Below are 27,053 nucleotides of genomic sequence, written 5' to 3'. Positions count from 1 at the left end.
GCAAATAATTAAAATATTTAAAAAAATAAAATTTAGCCAAGTGTGGTGGTGCATGCCTTTAAGTCCTGCACTTGGGAGGCAGGGTAGGAGGATCGTCATGAGTTCGAGGCCAGCCTGGGACTACATTGTGAATTCCAGGTCAACCTTGGCTACAGCAAAATCCTGCCTCCAAAAAACCAAAGAAAAATAAACAATATAAAATTTATATGGAAAGATACAAATTCTAGACTACTTAAAATAATCTTGAAAAATTAGAATGAAAGCTTACCATAGCTGTTGTAATCAAGACTGGATAGTGGCAGATCCAGAAATAGGGGCTGGCATTTGAGGGCTGAGGGACTGGAGACTGCCCAGGTTCAAATTTCTAGAACCTATGTTAAACAGCTGGGGCCGGGAGAGCAGAGAACCAGAAATTGAGAGTCACCTGACATCATGGGAAAAAAACAGCAAGCTCAGGAATCAGTTAGAGACTCCAGCTCAAACAGACCACTCAAGTGTCCGCATCAGCCACACAGAGGAGAGAGCACCCCACCCCGCCCCAGGGGAGTACCTGGGGTGCTGCAAGGACACATATCCATGCATACACCATGCACACATGCATGCACGTACGCATCCACAGAAAAAGAAACAGAGCCAGGTGTGGTGGCCCACGCCTTTAATCCCAGCACTGGGGAGGCAGAGGTACGAGGATCACTGTGAGTTCAAGGCCACCCTGAGACTACATAGTGAATTCCAGGTCAGCCTGGACTTGAGTGAGACCCTACCTCAAAAAAAAACAAAAGCAAAACCAAAACCAAAACCAAAACAAACAAACAAAGAACCAGAAATAGACCCATGCAGCTATATGCAAATAAGCCAAATCAATTGTTGGTAAAAACATAAAGGCAATGGTGCTGGAACAATTGCTTAACAAAAGGCAAAACACACAAAAACAAAACCCACCTCAGTTTAAGCCTCCCATCTTGTCCAAAAACCAGCTCCAATAGGACTTAAAAACAAAATGTGAAACTGAAAATTTTAGGGAAAATAGAAAATCTTTGGGACCTCATACTGTGCAAAGAGTTAGACCAGACACACTATCCATAAGAGGGGGGAAAACCCCAATAAATTGATTCTCATTAAAATTAAGAACAATGGTCCTGGAAAGACTCTATTTAGAGAGCATGACTAGTCAGTGGAAGAAAATGCTTGTGAACCACGTAGCCAGCAAACGACTACTGTCTGTATCAGTAAGTGCTGAAAACGCAGAGAAAACAGCCTGGTTAGGACATGGGTGAAAGACATGAAGGGACAAGTCACCCCAGAAACATATATAGATGCGAATAAACACAGGAATATAATGTCTAACACCACTAGCCTTTAGGGAAATGCAAATTAAACTATAATGTTAACACAAACCCAGTAGAATAGCTAAAGTAGAAATAGAAACAGTGCCAAACAAAACCGGGTGTCCAGGGCCAGAGAGAAGACAAGCAATAAAGAAGGCACTCTGAGCCGGGCGGGGTGGGGCCGCCTCTAATCCCAGCACGCTGGAGGCTGAGGTCCAAGGATCTGTGAGTTCCAGGCCAGTCAGGGCTACAGTGAGACCCTATCTCGGGAGGGGGGCGGGGGGAGCAGAAAAAGATAAGAAAAATAGTGCTGTGAAACAACTGGACATTTTCTTATGCAGCTACCAAATGAGCACCTCAGTTACATTCTTGGGATAACTATGTATCCCAGGGAAATAGAAACTTGTGTGCACACATGCAAAATTATAGGTGACTTCTTAGCTGCTTGCATTGGTCACAGCCCCAATCAGAGTAGCATGTCATTCAATGTATGAGTTGAAAACCAGTGGTCAGCTATACCACTAAATATTACTCAGCAATTTAAAAAACTGAAATATTGATATACATAAAAAGGTTGGTAAAGTCTCCTGGGATTTGGGCTGAATCAAAAAGAGCCAGTCCCTAAAGGCCACATACTGCATGATTCCGTTGACATTACATTTGGAAATGACAGAACCACAGGTGAAGGGAACAGATGAGTGGATGCCAGGGGTCAGACGTTGGGATGGACAGAGGTGCCTATGGCTGAAAAAGGGCAGCAGGAGTGGCACTGTTTTGTGTCTTAACCGAATTAGTACTGAAATCCTCTGTGTGACATCACGCTGGCTTCTGCACATGCACCAAACCAACTGTGTGCGGGAAATGACTACGGGATTAAGAACATATTTATTGGAAAACAACTCACCACTTAAAGGATCCCATGGCTGCCAGTGTGTTGAGAATCACATAACTAAGTTCACAGTGTTTTCCTCATCCAGAGGGAAACTGTTCCCAGTATCCGTCACTTCCTATTGCCCACCTCCATCTCAAGCGGTACCAGTCCACTGTCTATTCAGTTCCCTGCCCTAGTCATGCCACGCACACAGAATCATATCATAAGTGCTCTGTTGTGACTGCTTTTCATAATGTTCTCAAAATTCATACATCTGCATGTCATTTTTGTTTTTGTCTTGCTCTAGCCCAGGTTGACCTGGAATTCACCATGTAGTCCCAGGGTAGCCTCAAACTCACAGTGATCCTCCTACCTCTGCCTCCTGAGTGCTGGGATTAAAGGCGTGCACCACCACATTCAGCTACATGTCTTTTTTTTTTTTTGCAGTGAACAGTATTCCCATGTATGGATATGTCACGTTTTTGTCTATCCATTCATCAGTTGGTGGGCATAGATAGTTAATGTAGTTACAAACATTCATGTGTTTGTGTGAACATTTTTTAAAAAAAACTTGTTTTAAAACAACTTTTTGTACATTTTTATTTATTTATTTGAGAGTGACAGAGAGAGAGAGAGGCAGAGAGAGAGAGAGGGAGTGGCTTCCAGCCACTGCAAATGAACTCCAGACGCAGGCACCCCCTTGTCCATCTGGCTAACGTGGGTCCTGGAGAATCTAGCCTCGAACCAGGGTCCTTAGGCTTCACAGGCAAGTGCTTAACCACTAAGCCATTTCTCCAGCCCCTGTGGACGTGTTCTGTTTCTCTTGGTTATACAGCCAGGAGTGGATTGCTGAAAATTCTATTGGTTATTCTGCTGAACATTCTGAGAAACTGCCAAACTGCTTTATGCAATGGCTGTACAATTTGACATTTTCACTAGCAATTTCTGAGAATTCTGCTCTCCCTGGACCTGGTGTTATCCTTGGTGGGGACTTGGTAAAGAGCCCTCAGCAACTCTGTATTATATCTTGCAACTGGACCTAAATCTACGATTATCTTGAAATCAGAAGTTTACAAGAGTTTCCTCATGCATTGTGGAAGTGTTAATCATCCTCGTTTTTGAAAGTCTACAGTTCCATTTCTTGCAGTTGTGTTGCTACATTTTCTAATTAAAGAAAAATTATTTGTAAGGAGAGAGAAGGAGAGTGGCGTGGGGTGGGGGGAGGAAAGGGCCCACTAGGGCCGCTGTAAACAAACTCCAGACGATGGTCACTGGGGAATCAAACCCTCGTTGTTGAGCTTTGCAGGCAAGTGCCGTAACTGTGGTGCTATCTCTCTGGTCCCTGATACAATTTTTAAAAAAGCCCTTGTTGGTGCTGAATGTCAGGAGCACCATCAGTCTCCCCCACCACCCTAATGGCTGGGCACCCTACAAAGTGGTCCCCAGCTAAAGAGACCCACAGCCACCCTGACAGAAGATGGTAGAAAACAGGGACTGAAACAAGTTCACATGCACGGCATGTCACTTGACAGTGGGTGTACAATGGTAGCCTGAAACATATGTTTCAGTCAAATTTGTTTGCATGGGTTTCCAACTAGCAAGAAGACATCTCGGGGCTGAAGAGCTGGCTTAGTGATTAAGGCATTTGCCTGCAAAGCCAAGGATCCTGGTTCGACTCTCCAGGACCCACGTAAGCCATACGTACAAGGAGGCGCTTGCATTCGGAGTTCGTTTGCGGTGGCTGGAGGCCCTGGTGTGCCCATTCTCTCTCTCTCTCTCCCTCCTCTCTCTCAAAAAAGTAAAAATATATTAAAAATTAAATTATAAAAAGATATCTCACATTTTCTTCCTTGGAAAGAAAGACAGCCACAGAACAGGAGGAAAAGATAGAAGCGATAGTTTCCCATCACACACAGTCAATTTCAAGAATGTGGGGGTTTTCAAAACATTTAGGCATGTGATACATGCCCACTGGGACCAAAGAGAGGCAGAGTCATAGGCATAGATGATTTAAAGTCGGTGGTCGTCCGTTGACCTTTTATAGTAATGTTTTCTTAAAGTCGCAACAGACTTGCCAGCCCATTTTAGCAGCTCCAGGCAGGCAGGAGGAAAGCCAGGGGAGGGGAGGGTTCAACAGTGCCCCAGCTCAGGGCTTGTGTTCACAATGGCATCTTCTCTCAGTCTACCAGGATGCCGCAAACCCAGACAAATCCCACCACCCTGCCACTCCTCACAGCCCATGCCAAGTCCTCCAGGGGAAATCGATGGCCCTGCTAGGACAGAGAGGCACAAGATTTCCCTCAGTGATCCTGTGCACTGTCGCCTTAGGGGACCTGCCCACCTGTATGGCACTGGCCTGGGCAGCCAGTCTGGGTAATGAGACTCCAGCAAGGAGGGACTAACAGATCTTTACAGAAAAGGATGTCTGCCAAAGAGTCAGCCATTATAAGCGTGACATTTCATTTGGTGAAAAATGCTAAATTATTAAGATGGCGTCTTACATAATTATATCTGGGTGTTGCAAAATACAGTATTTTGAACAACTATCAGGAGGGGAAACTTCAGCCCGAATGCTTAATTACAAAATAGCTGCCAAAAAGCACTCCTTAATGCACTGAGGTCGATACGAGTTTGCTCTGCCTTAAAAAAAAGTCTTTTAAATAGCTACTGCAGGAAATAAGTCAGCCTTAAATACAGGATGAGGAGCTCCTGAATAATTTAGCGTGCAGAATAGAAGCTGCTGCCGTTTCCCCGGCTGCCTCTGCGCCGCTCTGGTCGGCCAGCGCACCCTCCCTGGGACCCACTGGCGTGTCCTCTTTGGGGTCAGCCAGTGCCTGGCGGTGGGCAGCGAGAGCCCCCTGTGCCCACTGCCTTTGGTGTCCAAACAGGCTCCTGTGCGCACCATGCCAGCCCGGAGCTCCCCCCAACTCTAGCTGCTCCTTATCATTGGAGTTTTCTTTCTTTTTCCCCCTTGTATCATTATCATTAACAACATATTTTGTATGGCTATATTATGTGTTGGTATCCATTGGAGTTTTCTAGACAGTTCTGCTTTGGTCTCTAAAATCAACCCTGTGCCCTCTCATTTTGTCATTTTGTCATTGTTTTTGCATGTGTATGATGTTCATGCATGTTCATGTATGTCTAGGTAAATATGTGTATGTGTGTGTGATGGATGTTGTTGTATGGCAAAATTCCTCCGCTTGGAAAGCAGTAAACAAGTCTACTAGCTTTCTCAAAACCAGCTTGGGACAACTCAAGAGAGAAGGTGTAGGGAATGCCATCAGACCCCCACCTGAGACCTCAGGTCCCCCAAGCTATTGGTGCTGTATACTATGACGCACATGATCTAGTGACCTCGGGGTCAGAGTGAGTATACAGTGGCCAAAAGATCAAGGAATTATGAGCCCCATCGAGGTGGTTTCTCTGGGGACCCCATTCTCTATAAGTAAGCCCTCACCCCGAGGCTGAGGGAGGAGCATCCAAGGGGTAATCTTGACACAGGAAGCCCCATGAAAGTGGCTGCTTTGGGGGCTCCACATTCCTATAAATAATCCCTCTGTAAGTGACCCCCCAATCAATTCAGTGGTTCACTGAACTGGCATTGGTATAATCGTACTTTGGTTTGCCATCTGAGCCCTATTAGGGGTGAAGGCGTGTGTCTGCTTCTCCCTCGGGGAAAGGTTTCCAGTGAAAGATATGTTCAGAGGACAACCATGGGGGTTGTTTCTCAGATATACCATCTACCTCTTTTAAAAAACATTTTGTTTCTCTTTATTTGTTTGTTTGAGAGAGAGAGAGAGAGAGAAAGAGCAAGAGAAATAGGCAGAGAGAGAGAAAATGGGAGCGCTAGGGTCTCCAGCCACTGCAAACGAACTCCAGAGGCGTGCGCCCCCTTGTGCATCTGGCTTACGTGGGTCCTGGGGAATCGAACCTGGGTCCTTTGGCTTTGCAAGCAAACGCCTTACCTGCTAAGCCACCTCTCCAGCCTCAACATGCTTCTTTTACATGGCACAGACCAACCTAGGGTGAGACTACTTTCCTGTTTCTGCTAAAGCCTGCAAGCCAGTTGAAGAGGAAGGCTGTACTGGCCACCTTCTCTTCACTGAGACAGCTCAGCCCACTTCCTCCAGCCCATGACTCTGCCCACCCAAGCAATGGTGCCACACATAGTTGAGTTGGGTCTTCCCACTTCCATAACCTAGTAAGCTCATCCCCCATATGCATGGCTAGAGGCTGACCTAGTCTCTCACAAGGTGACTCTAGATCCTGTCAAGGTGACAGTCTGTACAAACTGTCACAAAGGGTGACTCTGACACAGAGCAGGTATTCAATCAATGGAAGCTCTATGGGTGTCCGGTCGATGTTTGATGCCATAGATGGGTTGAGAGGTGACTTACTTTATTCAAGCTTCCCTTGGATTCTTTCCTATTTGGAAATCTGGAAATGACTGGAGTCACTTTCCCTCCAGTGTTGAGAACGAGGGGCGGGGAAGTGACTGCGACGAGAAATAAAGACAGCAAATGCTTTCTCCCACAGACGCCACCCTGGGACTCTGGAGACCATGGACATCCTGGCTGGCTGTGGGCCACAGTTTTCTTGGCTCCTGTCAGCACCCAGTGATTTTGGTTTCCATTAAGGGAAAACAATTTTTTAAATGGTATGGAAATCTGATAAAAACTCAAAAACATACTCAATATCATAATTTTTCATTCTTGTGATTGGTTATGTTTGAGGGAGGGAAAGGTGTTATTTATTTTGGCGCTTTTCCAAATCACAACTTCAGATGCTTCCCTATGATGGGCATTAACTTGGCATTATCTACTTGGGAAGTAAGGAGACCATTTTTTGCAGTTTAAGCCAGCAAATACTTGTTTTGAGGAGAGTGTTATTAAACAGGAGGAGAAAATGTATTAGCCTAAAAGTCCTTTTTAGATATTTTCTTTCTTTCTTTCTTTTTTTCTTATTTCAGAGAAAGAGGCAGAGAGAGACAGAGAGGGAGAGAGAGTGGGCACGCCAGGGCCTCTAGCCACTGCAAACAAACTCCAGATGCATGTGCCACCTTGCACATCTGTCTTATGTGGGTACTGGGGATTCAAACCTGGGTCCTTAGGCTTTGCAGGCAAGCTCTTTAACCACTAAGCCATCCCTCCGGCCCCTTTAAAAATATTTTAAAATATATTTTATTTATTTACTTAGTTCAGAGGGAGAGAGAGAGAGAAAAGAAGGAGATAGAGAGGGAGAATGAGCACACCAGGGCCTCCAGTCATTGCAAACGAACTACAGACACATGCACCGCCTTGTGCATCTGGCTTATATGGGTCCTGAAGAATCAAACCTGGGTCCTTAGGCTTCACAGGCCTTAACCACTGACCTAACCCTCCAGCCCACTAAAAGTCACTTTTTCCTGGATATTTTTATGTTGAATTATCTTCTGGCTTCTAACACTGAAATGCTACTGAGACGTGTGAAGACAGCCATTCACTTGGCACATGCTTGTTTGCTCTCTTCTATGGGACAGGAAGCACATGCAGCGCTAGTTAATCCAGGATCTGGCTGGTGAGCTTGCTCTGGCCCCATGGAAATGGCAGGGGAGCACTGAAGCCGGAATGAGCACTCAGGGCTGGCGGGATGAGCGGCTTCTGATAGACTTGCTAGTCAGGGTCTGAAATGTGTTTGCCTTGTGTCTTTTACAAGCAAGTACAGAGTGGCTTTTGTGTTTTGTTCAACTTTTTTTTTTTTTTCCAGGTGGGGTTTCACTCTAACTCAGGCTGACCTGGATATAACTCTGTAGACCCAGTCTGGCCTTGAATTCACAGCAATCCTTCTACCTCAGCCTTCTAAGTGCTGGGATTAAAGGGGTGTACCACCACTCCCAGCTGTTTATAACTTATTTATTTATTTGACAAAGAAAGAGGGAGAGAGAGAGAATGGGCACTCCGGGGTCTCCAGCCACTGCAAACAAACTCCAGACATGTGAGCCCCCTTGTGCATCTGGCTAATGTGGGTCCCGGGAAATTGAACCTGGGTCCTTTGGCTTTGCAGGCAAACGCCTTGACCACTAAGCCATCCCTCTGGCCCAACTTTTATTTTTATTTTAGAGATGGAGAGAGAGAGAGAGAGAGAGAGAGAGAGAGAGAGAGAGAAAATTGTTGTACCAGGGCCTCAGCCTCTGCAAACTCCCAACACTTGCGCCACCTAGTGGGCACATGTGACCTTGCACTTGCATTGCTTTTGTGCAGCTGGCTTATGTGGGATCTGGAGAGTCAAACCTGGGTCCTTAAGCTTCAAAGGCAAGTGCCCTAACTGCTAAGCCATCTCTCCAGCCTGTGTTCATACTTTTCAACCCTTTGTTACCTCATCATTTATGAAAGGTCTGGTCATGAATTTGCAAAACTAAAATTACAAAAATGTATGAGACAGAACAGTTCCCCTTTTGTCCTGTTCTGTTCCACACAAAGTTATTATAAGCAAGCAGGCCATCGAAGCTGGAGGGAAAGGGGCCTGCGAAGGCCACCACTTATCTCCCACACCTGGTGATTTCTGCCATCTTTACTTCCATTACAGTGTGCCAGGGCTTCCTAGGGTGGGTTAGTATGCGCTTGGGACACAAAGTCTGCTGAACGTAGGCGTAGGTGTCCCTCAAGGGTACGTGTTCTAAGAATGCTTTCTTGGCGGCTCTTCTTCATTGTGGCCTAACTTACCAGCAGTAAACTACATGTGTTTCCAAATGTGTTGGTATGAAACCATCCCTAATATCAAAACATTTCCAGCATCCCTAAAGTCTCCTCATGGCCCCTTGTGCTCCGTCCTTTCTCCTATGCATCCCAGGCAATTGCCTATGTCCTTTGTGTCAATATGTCACATAAATATTTTCTAGAATTTTTTTTGGCTGGAGGGATTGCTTAGTGGTTAAGGCATTTGCCTGCAAAGCCAAAGGACCATGGTTTGATTCTCCAGGACCCACGTTAGCCAGATGCACAAGGGGGCGCATGTGTCCGGAGTTCGTTTGCAGTGGCTGGAGGCCCTGGGGCGCCCATTATCTCTCTCCCCCTCTTTCTCTGTCAAATAAATACATAATAAAAATATTTTTTTTTCTAGAATCTTTTATACATGGACTTATGTGATATGCAATCCTTTGCCTCAGGATCGCTGCACTAGCATGATGACCTTGAGATTCACTCACAACACAGGGTGAGTACTGTAGTAGTCTGCTCTTGTTTATGGGTAAGTAGCACTCCATTGGATGGATGTACCGCCTATTGTCTATTCATTTATTCAACCTGTGAATGGACATTTGCAATATTCCATTTTTTTTGATTACTGCCAATAAAGCTATGAATGGTCATGGTTGAATCTTTGTGTGAATATACTTTCCCTTCTGTTGGGTAAGTACCAAGGAGTAGAATGGCTGGGTCATTTGTTAGGTGTAGGCCTAACATGAGAACCAGCTGGTTTTGCAGTCTGGCTGCACAGGTCACACATTCAGCAGGGACGTGTGAACTCCAGTGGCTTCGTATACCCATCAACTTTCCGTGTGGCCCTTTACTTTTTAATTTTTTTTTTGTTTTAGTCATTCCAGTGGGTATATAGTGGTTTCTCATTGTAGTTTATATTTATATTTATTTATTTAGTTTATATTTATATTTCCTTATTAGTAGTTAAATATACTTATGAATTATTTTCATTCTATAAATTTATGATATGCAGTATGATAATTCAATACATTTGTATAATATAATGATCAAATCAGGGCAATTAACCTTTCTATCCAATTAACATATAAGACTTGTACATATTTATAAGGATGAATAGATATAGAAAACGTGGTATATGTGCACAATGGAACCTCAGTGTTTACCTATCTTTTCCACCCTTTCTCTCTCTCTTTTCTTGGAATAGGGTCTCATGTTGCTCAGGCTAGCCTTGAATCTTTTATCCTCCTGCCTCTACCTCCTAAGTGCTAGGATTACAGACTTGTACCACCACACCCAACTAACAGTGGAATCTTGCTCACGAATAAGAAATAATGATACAGTGGGCTGGAGAGATGGCTTAGCGGTTAAGACACCTGCCTGCTAAGGCAAAGGACCCAGGTTAGATTCCCCAGGACCCACATTAAATCAGATGCACAAGGTGGCACATGTGTCAAATACTTATAAATAAAGAAAGATACTATATTATTTCAGCAAAATGGTTGGAACTGGGGGTCCCTATGTTATGTGATTTGAGCCAGGCACTGAAAGACAAGCATCACATGTTCTCTCTCATATGCAGATGTTAAAAATAAAAGTCCTTCAGACTGTCTAATAGTGATCTGCAGAGGCTGGGAAGCGCATAGGGATGGGGATTGTGGGAAGCAAAAAATGGGCACCAAAATACAGTTATATGGAAAGAATATATTCAACACTCTCCAGCACAGTGGGGTGCCTATATTCACAGTAACCTGTTATACATTTTACAAATGACTAGAAGACAGGAGCTCAAAGGTCCAAACACAAAGTGACGATAAGGAGGTGGGAATGTTAATTAACCCCAATTTAATCAGTACACACGCTGTACAGGTATCAGACTATCACACTGTACCCTCGTGATCCTTCGCAGGGGCCTATGGGACCTTCGAGTACCTTCTTTTGTGATGTGAGTGCATTATTGTCCAATGGACTCAATTTTCCTTTTCTTACTGAGCTGCTGACGGCGGCAGGTGAACTCTGAGATGTGAGCCTTCCCCTTGGGGTTCAGGTATGTGGGTTCCTCTCTATCCTTGAGCCTGGCTGGCACCAGTGACTTGCCTCTAAAGAAGAGGACATGATAAAGGTGACAGGATGTCGCCCCATGATGAGGCTGTGGGTCTGGCTGACTGGTACCCTCTTTCGTGCTGGTTCTGATGAGTCATGCTGCCATGTCGGGGACCCACGCGGCAGGGGCAAGGCCTCCTGCCAACAGACTGAACCCTGAGACCAGGCACAGGAGTTTGGGAATGGGTCCTTGCCCAGCCCAGCCTTCCCATGAGAACTCGTGCTGGCAGCACCATGGGTGCCAGCTTTGTGGGAGAAGCCGAGAAGGACTCCCCTGGACTGTGCCTGTGATTTGACTCACTGAGCCCACGAGGGACAATATAGGCCACCAAGCCTAACAAATGCATTTCCATCTGGGCCCTGTGGTGTGTGCCTATAGTCCCAGGTATTTGGCAGGCTGAGGAGGAAGAATGATATGAGCCAAGGAATTTGAGGCCAGCCTGGGTGACACTGCGATACCCTGCATCTCAATAAACTAAAGAAAAGATAAAAATGTACTTTGGATGCAAGTCCTTTATGAGATACATGGATTGTGAACACTATCTCTTTCTGTAAGTTGCCTATTCATAGTCCTGAACACGTCTTTAAAAGAACACAAGGGTCAAGTTTTGGTGAGATCTGTTATCATTGTGCTGGTGAATTTTGGTTGCCAACTTGATTGGATTAAAAAGCACCCACAAGATTAACGAGGTTCACCTCTGAGTGTGCTGGCTACTCTCCTTAGGAGACTGCTTGCAGGGAGGACCAGCTGAAGGGGGAAACCCTATCCTGAATGTGGGTGGCACCATCCCATAGGCAGAGCCCAGATGAAATACAGAGGAGAGGTTCGAACCCCAGCTCGCTCAGGCATTGTCTTCTCTTCTTCCCAGCCTGTAATGTGAGCTGCTCTGACCCACCATCCCCTGCCTGCCACGAGGGTCTGAAATTGCATGAGCCAAACTAAACCTTGCCTTTAAATTATCTCTATCAGGTATTTGTCATAGCAACGAAAACACTAACGCAAGGATGGTGGAGGAGATCCCGATCATGGCATTTTGTTTATGGATGGAGGTTGTCAATAAAAAGTTTTCTTTTCTTTCTTTCTTTTTTTTTTTTTAAAAAAAAGACTACCACACTCTCCTGTGACTTTGATTTTTGTCTAAGAAACTTCTTCCCTCCTAGGTCCTAAGGATGTACCTCAGTATTCCCCTCTAGAAGGTTTTATATTTTTTTTTTCCTGTGTAGCAACTGCACATAATCACATTACTTTCTTCCACAAGACAGTTCCACGAGGCAGACACTGTATTACCAAGGCTCACTACGCCCTTTCCAGAAAAGCCTTTGATTCCACTTATAAACCCTCCAAGGAGTAGGTGGGGATGATTTTAACATCTGAGCTTGGTGGTGGGGACAGTGGCGGAGTGGCCAGGAAGCGGAGAGAAGGGTGGGAGACACGGTGCATTCGTTTAACCAGGCTCCCCTCTACTCCCCAACAGCTGACCCCCAGCCCAGCCGAGTCAGTAAACAACCTCATCCCACTAGAGAATGAGACAAGGTACATCAAAAAACCGAGGTCCAAATAATTTAACAGCATTTAGTGTGTTCAATAAACCAGTCACAATTTAAATGAATTAGACTTCAACAAGGAGGTGTCTCTCTTTCTCTAAATAACATTCATAGAGGATGGTCACACTCTCCTCATGTGCAAAAGAAAGATTTTCTTCAATAAGGAAGTAACTTTATTTCTTTCGTTTGAGGCAAATGAAAGAGAATGAGAGAGAGAAGGAGAGAGACACACAGAGACAGAGAGAGAGAAGGAGACCACACACACACACACACACACACACACACACACACACACACACAGAGAGAGAGAGAGAGAGAGAGAGAGAGAGAGAGAGAGAGAGAGAGAGAGAGAGAGAGACAGGGAGAGAATTGGCATACCAGGGCCTCTAGCCACTGTTATCAAACTCCAGGCGCTGACTTAGAAAGCCTGCTGGCCGGCTCTGATTTCCTTAGTACCACATAAAGCCAGATGAACAAAGTGACCCAAGTACCTGGAGTTCATCTGCAATAGCAGGAGGCCCTGTCCCCCTTCTCCTTTCCTCTCTCTCAAATAAATAAATAAAAATATATTTTTTTAAAGGTGAGAATGATGACAGAGAGTCTGGACTAAATAAGTTGCGGAGATGTCTACAACATGAATGGCTGCCTTGATCCTAATGGGAACATTAGAAACTGAGAAGAAATCAAAGTCAGAGTGTGGCTTTAAAACCGTATACTGTGACCCAGTCATGGACCATGAAAACCACTGTCATAAAATGATAGTTTATTTATTTTAACATAAAATAGGCTAGGAAGAGTAATTAGCATGGCAGATGGTTGAGGGTAAAGTTTGTTTAGAGAAATGTGGCTTAACTATATGGCCGTGTCGATGAGTTATGATAAGTCAAGATACTTTCCTTTTATGATCTCCGACTACACAATAAAGAAATGGACTTACCTACTGTGGCCTCTTGGTTGGAGAATTCAATATATGTGTGGGACATGAGTTACAGGAAGTGCTAAAAGCTGGTGCTAAACGTGCTCGTTTCCTCCCTGCAGAACAGAATGTACCCACTGTGTTTAAGGACTATATTAGGCCAGAGGGAAGGAATGATTTAAACTTGCTCATTTTAAAGCCAAAAGTAATGCAGTGAAAATTAGTCTGTCACACTGGCTGGTCGTTTTTTTTTTTGTTTTTTTTTTGTTTTTTTTTAAATTTTGAGATAGGATCTCATATAGCCCAGGCTGGCTTCCAATTCACTATGTAGGTGAGGATGACTTTAAACTCTGATCTTCCCACCGCTACCTCCCAAGTGCTGGGTTCATAGTAATGCACAAGCTGATTTCACGTGTGCTTTTTAGAGGCAGGTCTGGGATTCTACGCATTGGAGGAAACTGGTTCGGGTGCACATGTGTTCGTGAGTGTGTCTATTGTATACACAGGAGTCACAAAGAATAACAGGGACAAACAACAGCATTTTAACAGAAGACCGTAACAGTCTGAGTCTTTTTTTCTTTTACTTTTTCTTAGGAGACCCGTGTCCTCTAGAGAGCATGTGTATGTTGAGATTGGGACCACAGCAGGGGAAGGGGCTCTGGTTATAAAACCTCTCAGAGTTAGCAGGTACCAATCCTCATCCCTCTGTGTCCTGGAGACCTGTGGGTGACAAATGCTTTACCACAGTGGCGTGCACCTTCCTTGAGCACATGGAAAGGTGGGGTCAGGAGTCCACAGGGTGGAGACCCCTCTTGCTGACGACACCAGGTGTCCTTCGCTGGGTGCTCGCTATGTCATGGGTAGTACGGTGGCACAATGGGTACCTCAGTGCACAGCCAGCTGCAGCAGGTGGCACTAGCCTTCCCCTGCAGGGGACAGACAGTCACTGGATGACAGCATCGATAAAGAGCTAGGTGTGTTCCACCTGCCTGTAGTCCCCGCACCTGGAAAGAGGAGTCGGGAGGAACTTGACTTCGGGCACATTCAAAAGCGGGGGAGGGGCCGAGGAGATAGCTTAGTACAGTGATTGCCTTGCAAGCACGAGGACCTGAGTTTAATCCCTAGTGCTCATATTAAAATAAAAAACACGGGCTGGAGAGATGGCTTAGCGGTTAAGCGCTTGTCTGTGAAGCCTAAGGACCCCGGTTTGAGGCTCGGTTCCCCAGGTCCCACGTTAGCCAGATGCACAAGGGGGCGCACGCGTCTGGAGTTCATTTGCAGTGGCTGGAGGCCCTGGCGCGCCCATTCTCTCTCTCTCCCTCTCTCTGTCTTTCTCCCTGTGTCTGTCACTTTCAAATAAATAAATAAATAAATAAAACGAAAAAAAAAAAAACACTAGGCAGGGCGGCGGCGGGGGTGGGGAGGATGGCGCTGGAGAGATGGTTCAGCGATTAAGGTGCTTGCCTGTAAAGCCTAAGGACCCAGGTTTGATTCCCCAGTACCCACATAAAACCAGATGCACAAGTTGGCGCATGCATCTAGAGTTCCTCTGTAGTGGCTAAAGACATGTCCATTCTCTCTCCCTCTCTGTTTCTCTCTCTCATAAAACAAATAAAAAATATAAAAAAAGCTAGGCAGGGGCATGGGGAGATGGCTCAACAGTTAAACACACTTGCTAGCAAAGCCTAATGGCCTGGGGTTCAGTTCCCAGTACCCATCTAAAGACAGATGCACAAAGTGGCACAAGCATCTGGAGCTCATTTTCAGTGGCAGGAGGCCCTGGCATGCCCACTTCTTCTCCCTCATTCTCTCTCTCCCCTTTTCTCTTTCTCATTAAAAAATATTTTAGGGCTGGAGAGATGGCTTAACAGTTAAGGTTCTTGCCTATGAAGCATGAAGACCCAGATTCGATTCCCCAGAACCCACATAAGTCAGATGCACATAGTGGCACATGTGTCTGGAGTTTGTTTGCAGTGGCTAGAGGCCCTGGCATGCCCATTCTCTTCTTCTTTCTTTCTCTCTCTCTCAAATAAATAAATAAATAAAAATAAAAATTTGGGTGTAGTGGTGCATCTCTTTAATCCTAGCCCTTGGGAGGCAGAGGTAGGAGTTCGAGGCCACCCTGAGACTACATAGTGAATTCCATGTCAGCCTGGGCTAGAGTCAGCAATACCTCAAAAAAAAAAAAATGTTTTTTTAAGATTAAGATGGTAAGTGGCTGATGAAGAGCCCACAACATCGCCCTCTGATCCCCACATGCATGCATGCAAGTGCATGTGCACCTGCATACACGTGTGTGCGCACACATGTGAACATCCATACACACATGCATCCCCCACACACATGCGCAGAAAGGAAAAGTAAGTAAGGAAGGAAAAACAATAATACAGTCAACGAGCAGTGGGAATATATATGCCACAGATCCCAGAGCAACAGTCAAGGGTTGCTCTATGAACTCTCCAAGTCCACGGAAGACAATTTTAAGACTGAAAATGACAATTTCCTACATTATTTTCCATGAATGGAATTCACTATCAGGGTGAGGACACGTGTATGCACATATGAAAACAGGATGGTTCCCATCACACGCATGAGGAGCCTACAGCTCCTGTCTGTAAGCGTCAGCTCGCCACGCCACGTTTATCCCACCGGGCTGTTTCTGGTGGGGACAGATGGGGGCCAGCTCATAGTATTTGACTGCTGCCCATTTGTATTCAGTTGGAAACAAGGTTGATGGTAATTGAAGTCAATTCAGAACTTAAGACAATGAGACTGGATGAGAACAGGACAGAGCAGAACTGACAGGCACAGAATTTTGGGTGCCACATTGAACCACATGGAGATCCTAGGATTGCCTTAGCTAACAATGGGATTTGGTTAAGAAGCTATGATCCAACTAATTTGTCACACCATTTGAATTGAAATAAAATGTGAACTTTTCTTATGGACTCAACAGAATATATTTGTGTGTATATATATTTAAATTTATTATTTATTTATTTACTTAAAAGAGAGAGAGAGAGAGAGAGAGAGAGAGAGAATGGGCATGCCAGGGCATCTAGCCACTGCAAATGAACTCTAAGATGCGTGCACCATCTTGTGCATCTGGCTTTACATGGGTTCTGGGGAACTGAACCTGGGTCCTTTGGCTTTGCAGGCAAGTGCCTTAACCACTAAGCCATCTCTCCAGCCCACGTACACGTATTTTGTGATAGAGTCGCATGTATCCCAGGACCACATATGAGAGGGTGACCCTGAACTGACCCTCTTGCCTTCACCTCTTGAGTTTATAGACCTACACCATCATGCCTGGCTTATATGGTGCTGGGGACCGAGCCCAGAGCTCTGTGTGCGTCAGGCAAGCAGTCTATCAACTGAGCCACATCCCAAGCCCAGCGATAAATATCTGTAACCTGATCTCCTGATGTTTATTTTAGAGGTATTTTCTTCAGCAGCGCCTGGTTTTGCACGGACCTTTCACTTTCTTAGTCTCCACCTCACCCCACCCCAACTCTCCCACCCAGGTCACCCAGGTCTTCGTCACTGCTGTTGCTGCTTCCTACCTCTGCTTCCGTCTTTAAGCAAAACTGAACCTGGACTTCACCTTGCTCGGGGGTCTGTGGCCTGCACACTTCATTCCTTTTAAGTCACACCAACAAGCTGACTGCTGGCCTGCTCTGGGAAGAGCAGCTGCCAGAGGTCCCTTCTGTGTGCTTTTCCATCTTACAGGAAGCCCACGGGCAAGTGTTCACGTTGCCCTGTCACACACATCCTCCACACAGGGGGCCTTGCATGGTCCCGACAGCCACCGGTGAACCTAACGCACAGCTTAAACACAGGCTGCGGTGCATGCCTGCTGGGGAATAGCGTCTTTCCTCACTTGCCCATTTGTAAGGTTCAGTGAGCGGACAGGGGATGCACAAGGAGCCACATATACTGGAGCTGAAAGGGTCAGCGGATTCTTAAGCCAGTGACAACAGGCTGCCAATTTGTAGACATCACTGCTTTCTCAGGGTGGAGTGCTGGGCACTGCCTCTGGGGGGCACTACGATGCATTCTGCATGAACTATGTCCATATTTTCAAGCACATCAAATGCAGCTCGTGGAAAATCACTCCTAAAATTCTTCTGATATGTTTTTGAAAAGAATAAGTTGTGTTGGCATAATATCCCCATTCTAGGGTTATTAAATATGGGCAGTGCCGTGGGTTGGATATGTTTTTTTCCCCCTTCCAAAACTCACATTGGGGTGTGTGAGCTACTGAAATGTTGGAGGGGCTGGGGAGGAAGCTCAGTTAGTGGAGCGCTTGCCTTGCAAGCATGAGACCCCGCGTTGGATCTCCAGAGCCCACATAAAATGTGGGTGTGGCAGTGTGTGTGTAACTATAATCCAGAGCTCGGGAGGTGCAAACAGGAGAATCTTGGGGTTCACTGGCCAGCTGTGCACTTAGCTCTAGACTGATGAGACCTTGACTCAAAAATTAAAAGGCAGTTGGCATTCCTGATGAACAACTCCCGAGGTTGTTCTCTGGTATGTGTGTGCACACACATATACACACATATGTATCCAAATACACACGTGTACCTGTATACACATGAACATGCACACACAAACACATGGATGCACAAAACTTAAAAAGAAAGGGTGGAAACCAAATCTGACTATAGTCCATAGAGGTGGTGTCTGGATCATATAATTGTGACAGAGGACACGTGTGCACTCCCTGTCCCTTAACACGTACCTTGTGCCATGTTGGGACTCTCTACCAGTGAGAAGGTCACCAGCAGACAGGGCCACTTGGCCTTGGGTCAGAACCCTGAGCCGAAATACACCTGCATCTGTCTTTGCAAGCTTGCTCAGTCTGTGATACTGCGCTGATGGCAACAGAAAATTCCAGGTCACAGACCTTTGAATCAGTGGTCAGGGCATCCCCAAGCCAATTTTCAATTGCTGAGCATTGTGAAAGGGAAAGGCCAGATTCAAGTCCAGGAGTGAGGGCAGATGCAGAAGGGAGACCCTCTCTTCCTTCCTCTGCTCTTCCCCCTCCCCAGCCTGGCCGCCCCGAGTCCTCGGAGGTGTATGCTCCGGCCCTTGCATGGCCACTTGAGCGCGGCCATGTCGCATCCCCAGTGTCTGGACAGGATGTGATTGCCCATGAGCAGCTCCACTGAGACACCCTACCGCTATGCAAGTACCCACAGAATCTTTCTTTATTTTTATTTTTGTCTTTTCAAGGTAGGGTCTCGCCCTAGCTCAGGCTGACCCAGAATTCACCATGTAGTCTCAGGGTGGCCTTGAACTCACAGCGATCCTCCTACCTCTGCCTCCCAAGTGCTGGCATCAAAGGTGTGCACCACCAAGCTCGGCACCCACAGCATCTCTGTATGACAGTTTTGCCTGTGGCATGTGTGCTCTCCAAGATGATTTGAACAGTTCCTGTTGGCTGAATCAGACCTAGTAATTGGCTTTATAATTTGAACACTCCAAGGTTATCCAATACTGGATGTCAACTACATATTTTGAAAATGAGATTTAAAGATTACGTATTTGCATGTGTGTGTGTCGAGGGGGCATGCCAGAGCTTCTTGCCACCGCAAATAAACACACCAGGTATCTGTGCCACTTTCTGCATCTGGCTTTACGTGAGTGGCTTGGGACTTGAACCGTGGCTTGGCAAGCCAGTGCCTTTAACCGCTGAGCCATCTCTCCAGCCCCTGCCAAAATATGGAGCACTTCACAAACTGACATGTCATCCTTGCACAGGGCAGCGCTAATCTTCTCTGTCTTGTTCCGATTTTCGTGCACGTGCTGCCGTAGCGAGCACCAGACCTGAATTCCAGAGTAAGACTATTAATTAAGTGAAAAGCTAAGATGGCGTCCAGTCTTGCGAGATGTGCAATTATTTATCTGCATATAAAAGGGACATCAAAGGCAGGGCAAGAACACCACGCCCCACTTTTATCTGCTTGTACCAAAGTGCTGGGATTGTAGTGTCTTTGTTTTATTTTTATTTTTAATTAAATTAACTTATTTGTAAGGAGAGAAAGAGAGGGAGGAGACTGACAAGAGAGATAATGGACATGCTTGGGCCTCTAGCCACTGCAAATGAACTCTAGACGCATGTGTCCTTGTACATCTGGCTTACATGGGTGCTGGGGAATCAAACCTGAGTCTTTTGGCTTTGCAGGCAAGTGCCTTAACCATTAAGCCATCTCTCCCCTATTTTTAAATTTGTATTTATTTATTTTGCAAGCAGAGAGAGAAAGAGGTGGGGGGGGGAGACAGACAGAGATAATGGGTATGCCAGGACCTCCAGTCACTGCAAATGAATTCCAGATACATGCAACTTTGTAAAGTATCTGGCTTTATGTGGGTCCTGGGGAACTGAACCCAGGTGGTTAGGCTTTGCAAACAAGTGACTTAACTGCTAAGTTGTCTCTCCAGCCCTAATTTTATTCCCTAAGCTTTCCCTTGTGCATTAGAAGAATGTACTTTAATACTGTGGTGACATGGATTGTAAGTACCATCCTGACCATTTTCCATGCACAGCCAGTGCATTGAGGATGATCACTCTACCATGCAGACCATCCTCAGATCTGTCTGGAGGACAGGAGAAATGCTGCCCTAGCCAGTCAAACAGCAGAGATGAGCTCAGAGGGCACAGTTTATAGAAGAACATTGCTTTTGTTTTATATACTTGATTTTGTGTGTGTGTGTTTGGTTGTTCAGCTTGGTTTTTCTAAGACAAGCTCCTGCCATGTGTTAGCTCAGGCTGGCCTTGTGTGCGCAACCTTCCTGCTTTAGCTCTGCCAGTGCTCGGGATGCGGGCCTGTCCTTTCATGCTGGGCTTGGAATGCTCTACTTAAGAGGAAGAATGAAATACTTCTTCAGATGTTTCCAGTGTATGTGTGTGTGTGTGAGTTGTGTATGAGTGTGTGGGCATGTGTGTCAGTGCGAGTGTGTGAGTGTGTGTGTGTGAGTGTGTGGTGTATGCACATGTGCACATGTGTGTGGATGTGGAGGCCAGAGGGGACTGCTGGATGTCTGCCACTTCCGCCTCATCTGTGCATCTTTCTCTCCTTGAGGTGGGGCCACTCCCTCAGCCGACAGCTGCCATGAGCCCCAGCCGCTCTCTGGTCTCAGCCCTCCATGGACAAGGGTAGCACACGTGCATGACTGCACCCGGCTTTTAGCGTGGTGGGTTCTGGAGGGTCAGCCTTGGTGGTCTCCAGTCAGCGGCCCTCATGCTTAAGTAGCAAGCATTCTTAACTGCTGAACCAGCTCCCCTTCCCCAGATGCTTCCAATTTTTTTAACTTTTAAAATATTTTATTTGTTTATGACAGAGAGAGAGGGAGAGAGAATGGGCATGCCAGGGCCTCTAACCATTGCAAACAACCTCTAGATGCATAAGCCACCACGTACATCTGGCTTATTTGGGTACTGGGGAATTTGAGCCTGGGTCCTTAGGCTTCACAGTCAAGTGCCTTAACTGCTAAGCCATCTCTCCAGCCCTGCTTCTAATTTTTAAAAAGATGCAAATTAAGCCAATGGACTGGCTCATGTGGTCCAACCATGATAACCGAATGACCTTACCAACTGGTGAGCAAGCTAGCCCAGGCCGAGTCGGGGGGCAGAGATGGAGCGCTGGGGGCAGCTTTCCCCGCGGGCGGCTCAGGAGCTGGACTGAATGAACCGCCCACCCTCCTTTCCGCTTTCCAGAAGAATACGCCTCTCCTGCAAGCGCACCTACAGCGGGCAGCTGCATTCCGAGGGCTCCAGACAGCCAATGCGTCAGGCTCCTTTGCAAAGCCCCAGAAAGAACGGGGGGCAAAATGTGCTCGGCACACAACCTCTTGCAGCCAGGGTGAGGGGACCTGGCGGTCACTGATTAACAGGGCACATGCTGCATTCTCACGGCCACAGAGGCGGCTTGTCTGAAACTTTTCCACGCTCGCCACAGCTCATTTCTACCCAGTCGTCAAGGCACCACTAACCTCGCTGCCATGGCGAGTGTCACTGCCGCACCAGGGACACTTCAACAGCTGAAGCTAATGCTTTCCTAAGTGCCAGGGGTTAGGGGGCAGGCCTGGTTGTGAGCTGAAGGAATTCTCATCCAGATGCAATCGAGACGCGCCATCTAGGATGCCTGAGCAGGTGCGCCGATGATTTTTCCACCATTTAACACCCAGTCTCCCCTCCCAAATATATTTTCACACCACTGTACTGGCAAAGAAGTCTCCCTTAACTGTTTGCTTTCTTCCTCACTCCAAGTGTTCTGAATCTTGATTCTATTTTCTTTAATTCATGCATACTAAGTAAAATATGCAAAGAGAATCCTCCAGCGCCTTCCTGCCTCCTTTCTTCCAGCACCAGACATACAGACCCAGGTCCCTGATGTCGCTATTGTTTGATGTCCCAGAGAAACATGAAAAGAAAGGCTCAAGAAGCTCATGATGTCCTAGAGAAACATGAAAAGGAACGCTCAAGAAGCTCATGAAAGTTAGGAGATCCACAAGGCCTGTTCCCCAAGGTCCTAAAAGCTGCAGGCTGAGCAGAAAGCTCCTGGGACACAGCTTTTCACGGGTCCCAGAATGGGTGTTTTGGTGACGCTGCCTTTGGCTCCTCCGTGCTCCTCCAGGGAAGCCCGGTGAATTCACCGGCTCACCAAGCTAGACTTGAGTGGTTTCTCTGCTACTCTACATGGGGTGAATAGATGCTTATTCACACCTCACAGGGAAAGTCATACAACAGTGCCCCAGATGGAACTGCGGTGTCTGCTGCAGAAGCTCTGCACGGCCATCTGGCATGAGCCGGCACAGACAGCAGAGGGGCAGGTGCGGGTGGCGGAGCGCCAATAAAGCTATCAGTTATGGGCCCAGGCTGCGATTAGGCATGCAAACTAAGAGGTCAAGTCCTCATAGCATGGAGGGGCTGAGGCTGGAGCCAGGACTTCTCTAGAAGATGGCTCTGGAGCCCAGCTGCTGGGGTTCAAAGCTTGTCTTCAGCACTTGCCAGCTCCTGAGCCCTTGGTGGGTAACTACAGATTCATCTCACTGGGCCCTCACGACCGTCTTTGAGGCAAACACAAATACATGTATGCCTCCATTTAACAGAGGATCAGGCAGAGTAGGATAGCAGATCCTGTACCCTGTAAGGCCTTTCTGCCAGCTCATTCCCATGCCCGGGTCACTCTTGTATTCACAGAAATGCCCTTCCTTGCCCTGCTCCAGCCCAACAGCCACTCCCACCTCCTTATCACAGTGAGTGCCGCCAACCAGCCGCCGCCATTCTCGGCCCTGGCTTTGCCATGTCACTCTTTGCAAGCCCCGCCCCCTGGCTCTGCCCCTGGCTCTGACCTCTTGACCACGATGGTCTGTTTCTCCTCTATTCTCTTTTCTTCCTCTTTCACCCCCTCTATTGTTCTCTCCATCTCTTCTTTCCTTCTGTTGCTATTTATAATAAAGTAATGGTTCACTATGCAAGTTTCATACATGGTTTTTGTTTACCCTTGCCCTTACTTTCCTCTCCTGTCCCCGCACTCTCCTTCCGCTGTCATGTCACATGTAACCCTCTCCAACCTTCCCTTAGGACCTATTTATCCCCTCTGTAGCTTCATGCCCTACACTTCCACATGGACACCCCCCGACACACACATATTGAAATCTAAGATCAGCCTGTGAGAGAAAATCGACATTCATCTTTCTGAGTCTGGCTTATTTCACTTAATATAATAATTTCCCATTCAATCTATTTTCCTGCAAGTATCAGATTTCATTTTCTTTCATGGTTGGATGGAGTTCTGTTGTGTGTGGACACATCTCTCTTATCCATTCATCTGTTGATGGATATCTAGGCTGATGGATATCTTAGCTATGCTGACTAGTGTAGTAACAAACATGAGTGTACAAATATCCCATGGTGGTTCCTTTTTTGTGTGTACACATGTGTGGGGGTGCATGCCTGTGTGTGCACATGCATGAGGAGGCTTCCATGGCCACTGTCATTCCTGGTGAGGGGCTGGCTCATAGTCACGGAGGGAGAAAAGTACCACGCTACTAGAGCTTTCCACGTTTCATACCCCTATGACTGAAATGGTGCTGGATACCTGGCCAGGTGTCCCGTGGACCTTCAGCAGCACATACCCCACCTGTGAGTTCTGCCACTCTGGGAGAGGAGAGGCAGAATGCTCCCCTTAGCTGTCTTAGTTCCAGGGCTCTGCTTCTGCAGGATTCCCTCCTTGCTGGGGAGACTCTCAAGAGGAGGCCTTTATCAAAACCGTCTTTGAGCTGGGCGTGGTGGCACACGCCTTTCATCCCAGCACTCGGGAGGCAGAGGAAGGAGGATCACCATGAGTTCGAGGCCATCCTGAGACTGCATAGTGAATTCCGGGTCAGCCTGAGCCAGAGTGAGACCCTACCTCAAAAAACCAAAAAGAGAAAAAAAAAAAAAACAACCCAAACAAACAGTCTTTGAATTCTCGATGCCTGGGGCAATGCGTTGCAAATAAGGGGGGTGTCTTAGAATACAGTAGTTAAACTATTTCCCTCATGGGTCTCTGGGGGAGATGAGAGAGGCAGGATATGGCCATATTACAAAGATCTAAGGTCAAAGTCGGGGTGTGGCTTCGGTGGCAGAGCGCTTGCTAGTATGCACAAAGCTCTGGGTTCAGTCCCCAGCACCACATAGGCACCTGTAACTCCAGCTCTCAGGAGGTAGACGCAGGGGGACCAGAGTTCAGGGCCATCCTTGGCTGCACAGTGAGTTTGAAGTATGGACTTCTCCAGTGGAACCCTGTCACTGCTGTGTGAACAAGTGTGGTAGGTGCGTCTGTGGTCAGCTCTCAGCGGTCATTCATGGACTGACCGGAACAGAGTAAACCACCTGTTCCACATGTCCAAAGGCAGGAGGATGCCTGACCCAGACTGTAGACCCAGGGCATTGCGAGTTCGGGCGCATGGTGTTGCTAGAAGTTGGGGAGACATGTAATACAGGAATAAAGGAACAGGTACTTACCTGGCTCCTGTGGGGTGAGGAGCCAGCCAGGGTGACAGAGGAGGTGGAAAATGTGCTGGATTCTTCCCAGTGGCTTTGGTGTGTCAAGCTGGTGCAGCTGATGGCCACACCTGTCACCTGAGTACGTCTGGGATGACAGGATCCGGCACAGCTGGAGTCTAGCTCTCCACCCCACAGCACCCCATGCTGGCACAGGGTACCAAAGCCCAGCTTCTTTGTGTTTGGCAAGGCCACAGCTGGGCTAATGTGCACAAGAGCTCCCCTGTCATGGGCTGGAGGTGAGATTTCAACTGGGACCATGTCCTTACTGCCTTCCCTCACCTCTTTCTCAGAGCATTCCCTTAGTAGACTTACTTGTACCCTACACCCCAGCTCAGACTGCTCCCAGGGACTCTAACTCAAGGCATACATACTCAAGAAGGAAATGCTAGGGCTGAGGGTTACAGGTCAGTAGTGGAATGCTTGCTTAGCATGCGTGAGGTACTGGGTTCCACCATCCCCAATACTGACAAAGGGGGGAGTGATGGGGGAGAGGAAGGACAGAAGGAAGGAAGGAAAGGAAAGGACATAGAGTGAAATTCCTAGAAGGCACAGCAGGAGAGCTGGGAGTGTCCACGGATACATGCGTCAGCACTGACAAGATCAGAACGCCCAAGCCCAGAGCATTGGTCCGCAGAGGTCGGCTTAGTCAGATGGTGAACACGTGGGAAGAGAGTGGGGAAAGCGCTGGTTCCCATCTTCCACTTTGGAAGTTATCTACACTGTCACCACGTGTGCTCCACCTCTGAGGAAACAGGACCAGAACATGGCTCCTTTCCCTCTCTTCACGTGAGCGGCCGCCTTCTTCTTGCTCTCACTTGGTGTCCAAGTCCACCCCCAGTAGCTCCATTCTTCCAGCTACAGTCCCTCCTCCCCACCTCCATAGCAAATTCATTGTAAGAGTTCCCACTAGAGGGCTGGAGAGATGGCTTAGTGCTTAAGGCGCTTCTCTACAAAGCCAAAAAGATCCAGGTTTGATTCCCCAGGACCAGGATGGCGCATGTGTCTGGAATTCATTTTCAGTGGCTGGAGGCCCTGGCATGCCCATTCTCTCTTTCTAGTTGCCTCTCTCTGTCTCAATTAAATAAATAAAATTTTTTTTAAAGTTCCCACTAGAGATGCCACATCTTCACCCCTTAATCACTCCACTCACAGGATGCTTCTGCCCTTGACCACATAGTAATCTTGCAAGGTCACAGTGACCTCAGCCTTGTCTTTGAGTTCCATGGCAAGTTGTTCACATTTCTCATCACCTTTGCTTCTTTTGTTTGTTCGTTTTTGTTTTTCAAGGTAGGGTCTCACTCTAGCCCAGGCTGACCTGAAATTCACTATGTAGTCTCACGGTGGCCTCGAACTCATGGCGATCTTCCTACCTCTGCCTCCAGAGTGCTGGGATTAAAGGTGTGCACCACCATGCCCAGCCCCTTTGCTTCTTTTTCAGTGCACATTCCGGGCAATTCAGAACCTCTCTCCTCTGCTTGTCCTGTAATGTCTACTTTTCTTGGTTTTCCTTCACCATCTACACATTCTTCTGAATCACTTCATCTGGCATCAATAACCATTTATTTATTTGCAAGGAGAAAGAGAGAGAAGTCACAGAGAGAGAATGGGTATGTCAGGGTCTCTAGCCACCGCAAACGAACTCTAGACACATGCACCTCCTTGTGCATCTGGCTTTACGTGGATACTGGGGATTGAGCTCAGGCTTGCGAGGCAGGGTCCGCACTGACTGACTCATCTCCCCAGTACAACATACAACATTTAGAATCATTCCCAATTCTTCCTTTTCTGCTTGAATTGATCACTCGCCACATCCCAACTCCTTCCAATTCTTCCCTGTGGTGGTTGGATTCAGGTGTCCCCCATAAATTTAGGTGTTCTGAATGCTAGGTTCCCAGCTGATGGAGATTTGGGAATTAACGCCTCCTGGAGGCAGTGTATTGCCGGGGGCAGGCTTATGGGTATTATAGCCAGTGTCCCCATGCCAGTGTTGGGCACATTCTCCTGTTCCTGCTGTCCCGGGGGTGTTGTCCATCCTCTGCTTATGCCATCGTTTTCCCCTGCCATCGTGGAGCTTCCCTCTCGAGCCTATAAGCCAAAATAAACCTCTTTTGCCCACAAGCTGCTCTTGGTTGAGTGATTTCTGCCAGCAATGCGAACCTGACTGCAACATTCCCACCAAGGCACCAAGGAGCTCTTTGGTTCTTAACACTATTGTTTTCTTTCCACCTCTGGCTGTCTTCTATCATACTTTCGCTGGGGCCGGTGCTCCTTCCACACACAGTCTAGTCTCCAGCCCCAGCGAGGGTGGCTGCCTGAAAAGGCCCCTCGGTGCTCCTCTCTGCAGAAGAGGGGAGAGCTGGGCTCCTCCGCTCAGCAAGGCAGGCTGCTCCTCCGCCGTAACTCAGCAGGTTCTGGAAGTTCTACTGCTCCACGGTCATGGTTTACTGTCTGGCCCCCGCCCCACCACAGGCAAAGCTCTTTTCTTCGCTCAGTCGGTGATGTTTACAGTAACTCTCCCGTGTACCGTACACAGCGCTGC

The 27,053-nt window shown here is 47.2% G+C and overlaps 1 protein-coding gene and 1 non-coding gene across 4 annotated transcripts in view; both read right to left on the bottom strand.

The window, feature by feature from the left end:
* Prkag2 (protein kinase AMP-activated non-catalytic subunit gamma 2) overlaps positions 1 to 27,053 on the bottom strand; it is a 272,478-nt gene that overhangs the window by 70,964 nt on the left and 174,461 nt on the right. The gene's annotated exons all lie outside the window — the stretch shown is intronic.
* LOC123464223 lies at positions 19,177 to 19,282 on the bottom strand. The gene has a single exon (XR_006639460.1). It is a non-coding gene; the product is annotated as a U6 spliceosomal RNA (small nuclear RNA).

Source organism: Jaculus jaculus, chromosome 10 (genome assembly GCF_020740685.1).
Source record: "Jaculus jaculus isolate mJacJac1 chromosome 10, mJacJac1.mat.Y.cur, whole genome shotgun sequence".
In the NCBI taxonomy this organism is placed as follows: domain Eukaryota; kingdom Metazoa; phylum Chordata; class Mammalia; order Rodentia; family Dipodidae; genus Jaculus; species Jaculus jaculus.
This window is presented reverse-complemented; position numbering and strand designations above follow the sequence as displayed.